This window comes from Etheostoma spectabile, chromosome 2 (genome assembly GCF_008692095.1).
Source record: "Etheostoma spectabile isolate EspeVRDwgs_2016 chromosome 2, UIUC_Espe_1.0, whole genome shotgun sequence".
Lineage (NCBI taxonomy): Eukaryota > Metazoa > Chordata > Actinopteri > Perciformes > Percidae > Etheostoma > Etheostoma spectabile.
The window spans coordinates 678,685-691,744 of record NC_045734.1 but is presented as its reverse complement, the minus strand read 5'-3'; positions in this window follow the sequence as shown (position 1 = coordinate 691,744).

The window sequence follows — 13,060 nt, the reverse complement described above, 5'->3', positions numbered from 1 at the left end:
TTAACAGAAAATGAATGGAAACTTTTATGATCTGTAAGGCTAACTCAGTGCAATTAGTGCCAAAGCAAATGTAAATGACTACAGTCATGTGACCAACTGAACTAATATTCATAAAAATAGTCAAAGTGTGAGAGAGTTTAACAGTCATTTGACGATTGTGCCAACTATAAAGCAAGGCATGTGTGTGTGTGTGTGTGTGTGTGTGTGTGTGTGTCTTTCTACAAAGTGGACTAAAAGTTGTAAATGTAATGTAAAATGTAAAATGAAGACAGGAAAAATGTAGAGCTGCAAACATGAAAATGACAACATTATTTAATAAATAGACTAAATTAAATAAAAGAAGGCTCATCTCTGAGAATGTTCCTCCAGCTGTTTTCAGCAACAATTACAGAGAGAGAGAGAGAGAGAGAGAGAGAGAGAGAGAGAGAGAGAGAGAGAGAGAGCTCACAGACGAAAGAGAGAGGGAGTGTGCAATCAGAATCAGAATCACTTTATTTGCCAAATGCATCAACAGACACACAGGAACATGACATGGCAATCAGTTCCACAGAAGCTTGACAAACAAACAGTATAGTATATGCGCATAGCTGCATAAAGCATGCTTAACACAATTAAATAGTCAAATAGTCCAAAAATAAAAATAGTGATAGTGGGGGAGGGGCTATATCATCTATTCAGGAGGGAAATGGCTCTGGAAACAAACTATTTAGGTGACGTGAGGTCCTTGTCCTCATCACACTGTACCTTCGTCCGGAGGGAAGCAGTCTAAAAATGTCACTTGCTGGATGGGACTGATCAGCAATTTTAGCTAGTTTGGTTTACTGCCTTGGGAAAAACATTTCTCTTAATAATAATGGAGGGACTGTTTTTTCCCATCTCAGGTTGTTTGTAATGACAGGGCCTATGAATTTGAATGACTTCACTTCCTTAACAACAGAGCTCTTGATGGTTAGGTGTGGGAGAGAGGAGGGGGCTCTGCAAAAGTCCATCACCAATGGGCTGAAGTGTGAAAAGGATTAGAGAGGATTAGGGCCAATGTGTTATTTAAGTTTAAAGTTAGATTTTCTCTCAGAACTTTGACTTCATTCTTAGGCCACAACAGAATGTCACCAACACACACACTGGTACATTACACTGTTAATCTTCTTTTCAATGGTTGCTTCAAAGTGATTCTGAATGATCAGCTGCTCCACAGTGGAGAGCACAGGTATTGTAGCTGTGGCAATGCTAATGCTAAAGCTAGGGTTGCAGAAATTGACTACATCCATATGTAATGTATAAAGTCCATGATTTAAATAGACAGCTTGCAAATGATAACTGGCTTTGCTGGGGAGAGTTTGCCTGTTACTACTGCAGAGCAGAGATGGTGACGGAGAAGAACCTTTTTGTTATTGTGTAAAGAAACTGATACATACTACTATATGCTATAATGAAAAATATCCACCTGTAACTGTGACACTTTAATTCAGGGGTCTTCAACAGGGGGTCCGCGGAGGTACTGCATGGGGGTCGCGAAAGTTTTGGTTGATTAGACTTTTTTTTTAATATTCCCCCCACCCCCCCCCCCCCCCCCCCCCGCAATTTTTCCACTAATTGAAATGTCTTTAAATACACATTAACATGAATTCAACACACTGTAGTAAACAGATAAATGGAGGCAGAAGATGTCTTTCAGTCATCAATGCACACATGGCGCTATAGGACCAGTTTGATATAACACAATTTTATACAATATATATAATTAGGGGGTCCCCGCTCCATCTCGCCAGCAGTTTGGGGGTCCTTGGCCTGGAAAACGTTGAAGACCCCTGCTTTAATTTGTTTGGAAACGTTCCTAAGAAAAGATACTTTTCATACACATTAAGGTTGAAGGTGTACTTGACTGAAACAGACAGTCCTGTGTTATTTGAAGATTTTGCATCCTTCACACAACCGCATTCTTCACACAAAACGAAGGAAAGCTTTGATCACTGTTGCAGCTGTTCCAACCATCTGCAACGACAGAAGGAGCTAGAGTAGTTGCAAAAACCGAACATGACCAATACAGAAACGTATCAGGGTTTGTGCAAAAATGGCAAAAACCATACTGTGTGGGTTGGAAATATAAAATATATAATACATAGATCTATGTTTTACAAGCTGGTAGTGGATCATATAAAACAAGTCTTTATTTTCTCTCTCAACACCATAAACCAACCACCACATTTGTAGCATTTAAGCTGAAGTTAGATTTTTGGTTGGATGAAACAGAGATTATTTGAAGTATCTGTTGTTTTGAGTGTGTAAGTGTATTTCTTACCTGTGTTGAATGTGGAAAGGCATGGATTGGTACTGTCCCGAGACAACTCCGTGAAAAGTCCCTGATAAAACCAGGAAGCGTCAATCCACGTCCACTGGTCCTGGAGTAAGACAGTGACATATTATTCTTTAATGAAAGGTTTAGTTAGGATTTATCTGATTTCTCATTTAATACTCAAAAGAATTAGTTGACATTTTTGGACTTGTGCCTATTTGTGCTGAGAGTTTGAGAAGAAGATTAGTACCACTCTCATGTCTGGGCCTTCATTGCAGGGTTTAAACCAGGAGGCAATTAGCTATAGCATAAAGACAAAAACACGGAGAAGATGCAGTGGCTACCAGCCTCATGCTAAGCTAAGCTTCTCACTTAAATGCACTGACATGCATGGTTTCGATCTTCTGATTCCATTTTCAGCAAGAAAGGGAAAATGTACATTGCACGACATGTCAGACTATTCCTTAAAATACTTTGAGAGCAACGGGACACCCAGTTTTATCTTGCAGAGCCCCCTTACAATAAAAAAATCATTAAAACTCAGACGCTCTCCGTGCTGCTGTGTTAATAATAATAATAATAATAATAATAATAATAACAATAATAATAATAATACGTTTTATTTAAAGACGCCTTTCTTGGCACTCAAGGACGCCGCACAGGGAATTTATAGATTAAGAACAGCAAAACAAATACTATAAACAGCAAAACAAATACTATACAACAGCAATACAAATACTATACAACAGCAAAACAAATACTATACAACAGCAATACAAATACTATACAACAGCAAAACAAATACTATACAACAGCAATACAAATACTATACAACAGCAAAACAAATACTATACAACAGCAAAACAAATACTATACAACAGCAAACAAATACTATACAACAGCAAAACAAATACTATACAACAGCAAAACAAATACTATACAACAGCAAAACAAATACTATACAACAGCAAACAAATACTATACAACAGCAAAACAAATACTATACAACAGCAAAACAAATACTATACAGCAAAACAAATACTATACAACAGCAAAACAAATACTATACACAGCAAAACAAATACTATACAACAGCAAAACAAATACTATACAACAGCAAAACAAATACTATACAACAGCAAAACAAATACTATACAACAGCAAAACAAATACTATACAGCAGCAAAACAAATACTATACAACAGCAAAACAAATACTATAACAGCAAAACAAATACTATACAACAGCAAAACAAATACTATACAGCAAAACAAATACTGTACAGCAAAACAAATACTATACGAAACAACGCACAAAACAAATACTATACAACAGCAAAACAAAACACTATACAACAGCAAAACAAATACTATACAACAGCAAAACAAATACTATACAACAGCAAAACAAATACTAAACACAGCAAAACAAAATACTATACAACAGCAAAACAAATACTATACAGCAAACAATATCAACAGAAAACAAATACTATACAGCAAAACAAATAACTATACAACAGAAAAACAAATACTATCAACAGCAAAACAAAACAAAACTATACAAAAGCAAAACAAATACTATACAACAGCAAAACAAATACTATACAACAGCAAAACAAAACTAATACTGTACAGCAAAACAAATACTATACAGCAAAACAAATACTATACAACAGCAAAACAAATACTATACAACAGCAAAACAAAACAAATACTGTACAGCAAAGCAACAGAAAAGTCAGAGCAACAGACATTTAGGTGGACTAGGCAGTTTTAAACAGATGGGTTTTTAGTTGAGATTTGAAATGGGGGAATGAATCGATGTTTCTGAGTTCCAGAGACGGGGAGCAGAGCGGCTGAATGCTCTGCCCCCCATGGTGGTGAGACGGGCGGGGGGGACAGAGAGGTTTATGGAGGAAGAGGATCTGAGGGAGTGGAAGGGAGTGGGACGCTGGAGGAGATCAGACAAATATGGGGGGGCGAGGTTGTGGATGGCCTTGAATGCTAATAGAAGGATTTTGAATTTGATACGGAAGTGGACCGGGAGCCAGTGGAGCTGTTGGAGGACAGGAGTGATGTGGTGAATGGAGGGGGTTCGAGTTAGAAGACAGCTGCCTACTCCTCATTGAACTCCTCTCTTGTCCGTTGGCTGGTTGATTTTGTTCTATTCTGGCTGCACTCCTACAGATGTTAATCTGTCTCCTAGAAACGTCCCCTCTGATTTGGTGAACTTGAGTCAAAATCGACTTTCAAACTCGAGATCTCAACTTTCATGGAGGAAAAAAAAACATATATATAATTTTTCCTCCATGTCAAAGTCAAATCTCATGTCTCGCAAATAAAACTCAAGATATTCAAAAATCTTGGATATTCTCTGAGATGAAAGTGGAAAATATATGAGAAAAACTCAGAAAATTGTGTTTTCTTTTTTCAAGGAAGCACATTGCTTTAGGATTACCATAGAAGCCGCCACTTTCTGTGTATTATGCCTTAAGTGGATGACCTAATGAAATTATACAATGCAATCAAATTTAGCAATAAGGAACTACTCGTGATTTTAGCTTACATTATCAAAAGCATCCAGACGTTTTAGAGACATTGCTGTGAATTGTGCTCCAACTGAGTTTGGGCTGTTGTTGTTGGTAGTTTTTGCTGTAGCTGCTGCTGAGGCCTCACTAGGACCAAGAGAGTGGATCACATCCATCAAGTTCTGAAATCTTTACACTGGCTTTCTGTCTCTCAAAGTATTGATTTGAAAATACTTATGTTGGTTTTTAAATCCGGGTAAAGTTTAGGGACAAAATACATTTTTGATCTGCTGCTATATTATGAACCATCCAGACCGTTCAGGTGGTCTGGGACAGGTCTGTTTCTGTCCCCAGAGTCTTAACTAAACAGGGGGAAAGAGCGTTCTGTTTCTATGTTCCACATATCTGGAACACACTCCCAGAAAACTACAGGTCTACTCCAAACTAGTTTAAATAGGAGTTACATCACTTTCAAATCAATCAATTTATCCTTGTTGAAGCACATTGCTTTAGGATTACCATAGAAGCCCTTAAGTGGATGACCTAATGAAACCTAATGAGTCCTCACTGAGACCAAGAGATCCAAACTCTTGGATCATCTTAAAAACGAGCAGTCAAGTCTTAAGTTTCTGTCATGTATTGATCGTAGTTATTGTGATCATAGTCTGGATCAACAGAAGTACATTTCCAGGATAAAGCCTGACATACGGCGCGTGGCTCACATGCAGGATGTCCGCTACATGTGTGTTGCCATCCTCAAAATCCCTTGGCTACGGAAAACAAACACCTTTAAGCTAGCAAGCTGAAAATGGCAACTTTTAAAGAAAACTTGTGATTGTGCAAAAGAAAGGCCTGCTTGGTTCTTCTGGGGAATGATTGGAAAGATTTACAAAGAATGTATTTACAATATATCCTCTCTAACTGGGACTGATTGGTGGGATTGTACAGAGATACACTGTTACGAGCAAATTGTGTTGAACAATGTTTCAGCTAATTTAGGTAGCTTATATTGTGTAACCAGTAACCTATATATAATATTGTGTGTGGCGTTTTCTTGCTTGGTACAAGTTTTTTCCTGAGACTATTTTGAAATGGGTTGTGTGAAATGCCAACAATCCAGAGTGTTTTTTTCCTCCTATCCCAGAATGTACTTTATGTGTGGTGTAGCCAGACATTGTGACAGGTTAAAAGGAAAAACTCATAGCCTTTGTACTACACTACAAAGTATTAGTGAGTAAGTTCATAGTATGTGAGGATCTTAAAATATCTAAGGGTAAAAAGATCATGCATTTAGTTCAGTTTAGTTCAAAGAGATTGATAAAATTCATATAATTGTGTTAAAAAAGTCAAATCCGTCAAGCTCATTACACTAATATTCTCAGTGAAGAAACATAACCGTATCACTCTCGTGATTATTTCTTACCCCACAGCGCTGGAGAGATAGGTCTGGCAATGCAAGACTAGTGGGATCATAAAAGTGTCCACACAAAGACAGAAACATAGATTCCTGTACAAGAGACCGTACAAAAAAACCTCATCAAATTCCACTACCTCAGAACCCAAAACCCATCTCAAAACATGACAATGTTCCAGATTCCAAATTCCATAACCCTCGTGTCGTCCTTGGGTCAAATTGACCTGTTTTCCTATATCAATGTTCTTTTTAACTACCCAAAATAACATGATTGATTCCACACAACGCTCTTTGGCAAGTAAAAATCTCTACTTTCATTAATTTTCGGGTGTTTTATTCAATTTTATAGCATTTGGAGAAAAGAAATTGAACAAAGTAAAAAAAAGAAGATTAACACTTTTTTTTACCCTCATTTGACACATTTTCTGATGTTTATGTCCCTTTTTCGACATTTTTGATGCTGTTTTCCACTGACACCAACTTATTGCCAAACGTTTTACACTTATTTTTGGAATTCATGGTCAGTACATCTCATTTAGAGGAAATTATACCTAATTTTGAAATGATCAATTATTTTGACTAATATTAGATAAAACCATTTCCATTATTTCAAATGCTATAAAATTGTATACCACAAATCCAATGAAAGTAGAAGTCAATTACTTTCAATTGTACTTACTTTTTGGGTAATTTGTTTAAAAAAAAAACATAATACCAATTTAGAAGTTTTGGAAACGGGTCAACGTGGACTCTCACATGGCACAGTTTGACCGGTGGAAGACACAGGGAGAAAGAGACACGTTAAAGTCTGACTTCCTGAAGGACACACTGTAAAGGGCCCGCGTAGAAATTAGATGGTGGTCAGATGTGAGTTTAAAACAAGCAATGAGGATATTTTCCTAACTGAAACTGAAATTTGCACAAAATCAAAATGAATTCGCACTATGTAAGAAATAAAAGTGATGTCATTTTGGAAATCAAAGCAAAATGCTTCAAAACCACTATTAAAATATGCACAAGCTTTACTGTTTGGTACACTGTATTGAATTGTCCGCAACTCATAAATAAAATGTATCTTTCCATTTCAAACTTTTATCGAATATCACTGCTGTTGGCGGAAATGAAAAAAGGACCCACCATGTATTTTTCCATGAGTCGACTATGTTAGCAGTTATAAAGTTACTTGTTTTGTAGCTTGATGGATAGTTCATCAGCTAGTGTCAGCTTGCTAATTCCACCCAACGTGCTCTCACTAGTTCCAAAAAAATGATCCTAATGTAACGCTAGTGGTCAATGGTATCAAATGCAGCACTAAGATCTAATAACACCAGTACAGAGATAAGTCCTTTGTCTGAAGCAATTAGGAGGTCATTAGTAATTTTCACAAGTGCTGTCTCTGTGCTATGATGAACTCTAAATCCTGACTGAAAATCCTCAAATAAGCTGTTGCTATGCAGACAGTCACACAGCTGTTTGGCGACTGCTTTCTCAAGAATCTTAGAGAGAAATGGAAGGTTGGATATAGGTCTATAGTTGGCTAAAACATCTGGATCAAGGTTGGGCTTTTTTAGAAGAGGTTTAATTACAGCTACTTTAAAGTGCTGTGGTACATAGCCTGTTAATAAAGATAGATAGGTTATATCTAGTAGAAGTGTTGACTAATGGTAAAACTTCTTTAAGTAGCCTAGTCGGGATGGGGTCCAAGAGGCAGGTTGATGGTTTAGATGAAGAAATAATTGAATTAAATTGATACAGATCAAGGGAACCAAAGCAGTCTGAACATATATTTGGTTTTACAGCCGTTTCTGAAGTTCCTGAGTTTAGAGATAAGTCAGTGCCAGTTAAAGGCAGGTCTTGGTGAATTTTGCTTCTAATAGTTATAATTTTATCATTGAAGAATCTCAAAAAGTCGTTACGACTAAGAGCTATGGGAATACTTGGCTCAGTAGAACTGTGAGCTTCCGTTAGCCTGGCTACAGTGCTGAAAAGAAACCTGGGGTTGTTCCTATTTTCCTCTATTAATGACGAGTAGTACGCTGCTCTGGCATTACGGAGGGCCTTCCTATACGTTTTAAGACTATCTTGCCAGATTAAACAAGAATTTTCCAGTTTGTTGGAACGCCAATTCTTAAGTTTTTGCGATACAACGACACATGTACAATGCAAGTACAATAGTGGCTGTATTTGTGTCCTGCCCAATTTGTGTGTGTGTGTGTGTGTGTGTGTATGTGAGTGTGTGTGTGTGTGCTTAAACGCAGGAGTGGAGCCATGTGTGCAGAGTCAGGTGTCCAGTTCGTAGACTTTATTCTGCTGTCAGTCACGTTCTAGCCGTTTGGTAGTTCTGTTTGCTTTGTGGAGAATTGCTCTCTAAACACTGTCACTCTTGTGCTTGCAGTCTGCTCTAACCGTTCTACTCCTGTCTCACACGGACCAAGGCTATAGGAATTTATTGCTCAGAATCCAATAAACAGATCCTTAACCTTGGGTTTTCCATAGAGAGTGTTGTTGAGTGTTTACCAGAGCCTGAGCCCAGGGCCCTGTTGCACTAAAGTAGAATGAAGATATCCAGGATAAGTGAAAAAGCGCAGCTTGTCTTAGTGTGATCCGCTCATCGCGGCTCATCGGTTGCACGTTTGCCGAGCCAGGATAAGAAGGTGAAGCTATGTCAAGCCAGGTGTAGATAGCTGGGATAAGTGCACGTTCACAGTTTTCTTAAATAGACCACTGTATCGATCACAGATTTACTGATGCAGAAATGGAGAAGACGCATGCAGCATATGTTTCACCCAATGAGCAGCAGCTTCTAATGGAAAGTGACAAGGAGGTGAAGCATATAATATGCAGAAAGGGAATTATGACTGTTGTTGTCAAACGGAGAGGAAAAGCCCAACAGACTATAGCGGACCGACTGGATGTAAAAGGATTTAAAAATATCTACTTAGCATACTAGTCACTCCACATTTAAACAAAGTTGTAGGCTACACTGTGTTTTAGTTGTTTTAATATGCTTGTTTCATGTGTTGGTTTTATTGCTTTATCGGTTTTTATGTGATAAATGTGCTGGTTTTACCTTTAAGTGTCTTTGAGTAGCCAACCATGTAAAGCATTACAATTATTTAGCCTACTTTGCCTTAAAAGTGAACAGAGGGAATTAATGTTCCTCGAGAAATGTACCCTAAGGACTCTAGGCTTAATTTCAAACCCTTATTCACAACGTGAGAACATGGTATACAACCATATGCACAAATCTCTTAAGCTATGTCTAATTCTAAACATGTGTATTTGTACAATTAATGTTCATTAAGAACAGTCAGAAAGGCAAAAACTAGAAAAAAAGTAAGTGACTTCAATACATGCTGTGAGCATATATATGTAAACAATATTCATGTTTTTTTTAAATTCTTCTGACAAGTGACAGCACCACACAAAAAAGATTAAGAAGCATTGTGGTGTTCCCGGTGTGATGAATGTAAACTACACTAGTTTTTATGAAACCAATGTAAGCTATGATAAAAAAAACACTAGTCCTGCATATTAAGGAGTAACACAAACTGTCCTTTCTTAGAGAAGGACAAGCAACAAGAAAATGAAATCATGAATGTATTGGTCTCTGACCAGTCTGCCATTAATATCATCTGGTAAAGTCGCTGCATTGTCCCACTTAATCTCCGGAGCGTCCTGTATAAACCTGAAGCTGCACAGACCACAGACGCCATGCTGCTCATCTCTACTTTTACAGAGAGAGTGGACACTGACGCGATGCACAGTTCTGCCGGCGGGAAGCACCCCCACACCAGGCAGCCGGATGGTGTCGCTAAGAACTTGAAATATACAACTATATACCTATTATCAGCTCGGCCCTCGCAGCCTCACAACACTACCGGCCCACCGGGAAAAGTCCTGACTCTCCCGATTGCCACTCTGCATCTGGGTGCCAGTGCAACCATTTCTAACCATCTAAACAACTGCTATAGTAGGGTTTAAATCACACTCGTGACAAGTAATGCAAGTAAATAAAAATAAAGCAGAACACATTCAAAAGACAATGGAATAACTGTTAAACACGTTTATTTGTGATAAGAGTGGCAGCTGATTTAACACATGAGACACCACGATTTATTTTAGCCTGGCTGTTAGCCTGCTCTGGACCAGGTTAGCAGCAAAGAATGCATCTCCATGGTTACTTGGCTGGGTTTAATTCATCCTGGTTTTGTGCAACCAAGTCAAAGCTAAATTCATCCAGGATAACTTGAATATCCCGGCTTAATCTCATATCCTGGTTTAGTGCAACAGGCCCGTCTTGCCCTCTTTCAGAAAGTAGTAACAACGTCCCAGGAACACCTCCCATCCATCGGGACACCTCATCTGGCTCAGTGTGTCAGGCTTTGGTGTTGGTGAAGTTGTAGTTGTTGTTGTTGTTGTTGTTGTTGTTTTTGGTGTTGGTGGTGTTGGTGGTAATGGAGAGGTAAGTGTAGGGGGACAACAAAAAGTTGATGTTTCTGTCTGGTATGGCGTTGTTGTCATTGGTGTTGTTGACGGTGTTGTTGGTGTTGTTGTTGGTGTTGTTGTTATTGGTGTTGTTGGCGTTGTTGTTGTTATTGGTGTTGTTGGCGTTGTTGTTGGTGTTGTTGTTGGGGGACAACAAAAAGTTGATGTTTCTGTACGATATGGAGTGGTTGTTATTGGTGTTGTTGGCGTTGTTGTTGGCGTTGTTGTTGGTGTTGTTGTTGGCGTCGTTGTTGGTGGTGGTGTTGTTGGCGTTGTTGTTGGTGGTGTTGTTGTGTGTGTTGGTGTTGTTGGTGTTGTTGTTGGGGGACAACAAAAAGTTACTGTTTCTGTATGGTATGGAGTTGTTGTTATTGGTGTTGTTGGTGTTGTTGTTGGAGTTGTTGTTGGTGTTGTTGGTGATGGAGATGTAAGTGTAGTAGTGTCATTGTAAAGCCCTGTCAGTGTAGCCGTGGCTGGAGTAGTAACAGTGACATCCTCTACAGAAGGAGGCACTGTGAAGAAAAGAAGTAAAGCCTGTTTTAACTTCAAAAGATCAAGTTGAACCTTCGTACAAGATGTTTACAGTCATATCAACATGTCTTGCCAGTTTTTAAAATATAAATGCAATTAATATTAGTATGAAGCTCATATTAGGCTAACTTGAGGGAATAAGAACTTTAGCTTTCAAAATTTCCCAGGTCAAGGTGTTTTTACTGTTAATTTGTTTCACTGTTTAAAGTTAATGAATGCAACATCTTTCTAAAAGTCAAAGAGTAGTAGTGTTAAATAATCTTCCCTAGTTGGAGGGCTTTTTTAGGGTTTGTCACCAAGCTAAATGGCTGTTCGACTGTCTGCCCTAATCAAGGTAACCAAGAAGCAAGCAAACTCCTCACACCTCTGACCAGTAAGCTGTTCAGAGCGAAAGGGAACCTGATTTAACAACCTATCTTTCCACTTTTCTCCGTTATGACCTTAGAAAAATAGATCTCTCTCTGAGTGCAAACACTTTTATTATTTACAACAATTTTTACCTCTAGCTCAGTTTTCCTCCATGTTCTTTTAACTTTCTTAAAAGACCAATTTAATACACTAATATCTCTGTTCATTAAGGGCCTTGCTTTAACCTGAACTTTTCTTTCTTTTTTTCATGGGAGCAATTTTAGCATCATATGTTAAAGGCATCTACTATTTCATCTACAGGATAATTAGAAAGGTTTATTATAACTAGTGATCTAGTTGACATACCTGATGCAGCCTTGACAGAGAAAACAACACCAAGGAGAACTGATATGACAAGAGAGGACTTCATGGTGATGAATGAAGTGCTCCTGCCATTAAAGAAAAAATGATTCTCTCAGCTCTTAAAATTCACTTTATACCTTTTCAAGAGGCGAAGACAACAGCAAAAAGGCTTACCTGGTTCTTGAGAATGAGAGGTGGTTTTCCACAGGGTGATCCAGGGCTTTATAGTCCCACATCACATTAGCACATTTAAGTCAGATGTTTATTCAACATGCATGTGATAAACTAATCAGCATGTTTGCATTCAGATCTCAATCTATCAGTGTTTGTTCAAGTAGTTTCCAGTGCATCAGTTTAAATTCTTTTAGAATTTCCTCCGGGAATATAGACAGCCCCAAAAGAAACCCAAGCCTTGGATTTGAGTTTGGTGTGCACTGTATTTTGTGAATATGAGCAGTAATAAATATGTATTGTATGCTGCTATGGAAATTCAAAAATCACCCATAGGAATAAATTGTGGAAGGTTGTTCAAACCTGTGGAAAATCTGTTGGTAAGCAACAAGTAGACTTGTACCAACTATATCTGACCAGATTGGCACAGAAGGAAGACAAGGTTTGCATGGATACCATCCATCCACAGTCAGTGGAGTTCAAGCCACTCCCTTCTGGTCGTAGATTACTACAGAACCAACCGAGCAAAAAAACCCATTCATTCCCATCGCAATAACCCAGTTAAATAAAAGTGGGTAGGGGTATGACTGGAGGAGGAATATATGTTAAGTACTGTGCAGTAGTTTCATTTATTTACGTCATTAGGCCTTTTAGAGAAGTGCAACATACTTGTTTTACTTTATTCTATTGATTGATGTGTGTATAAGGTGTGTGTTGGATACATAGTGCTGTTGATGTCTGGTTCAATATTTGTGTTCTGTCACTATGTCTGTACTGTACAACAAATTGCCTTTCTGGGACATTGAATGTCTATGTTTTCTAAGTCTAAGTGAGCACCAAAGACTGAAAATGCAAGTCATTGACCTAAAGTAGCAGTGGCTGACTTGTTTTGCTGGGGAATGAAATAAATGAGCTGTTTTTC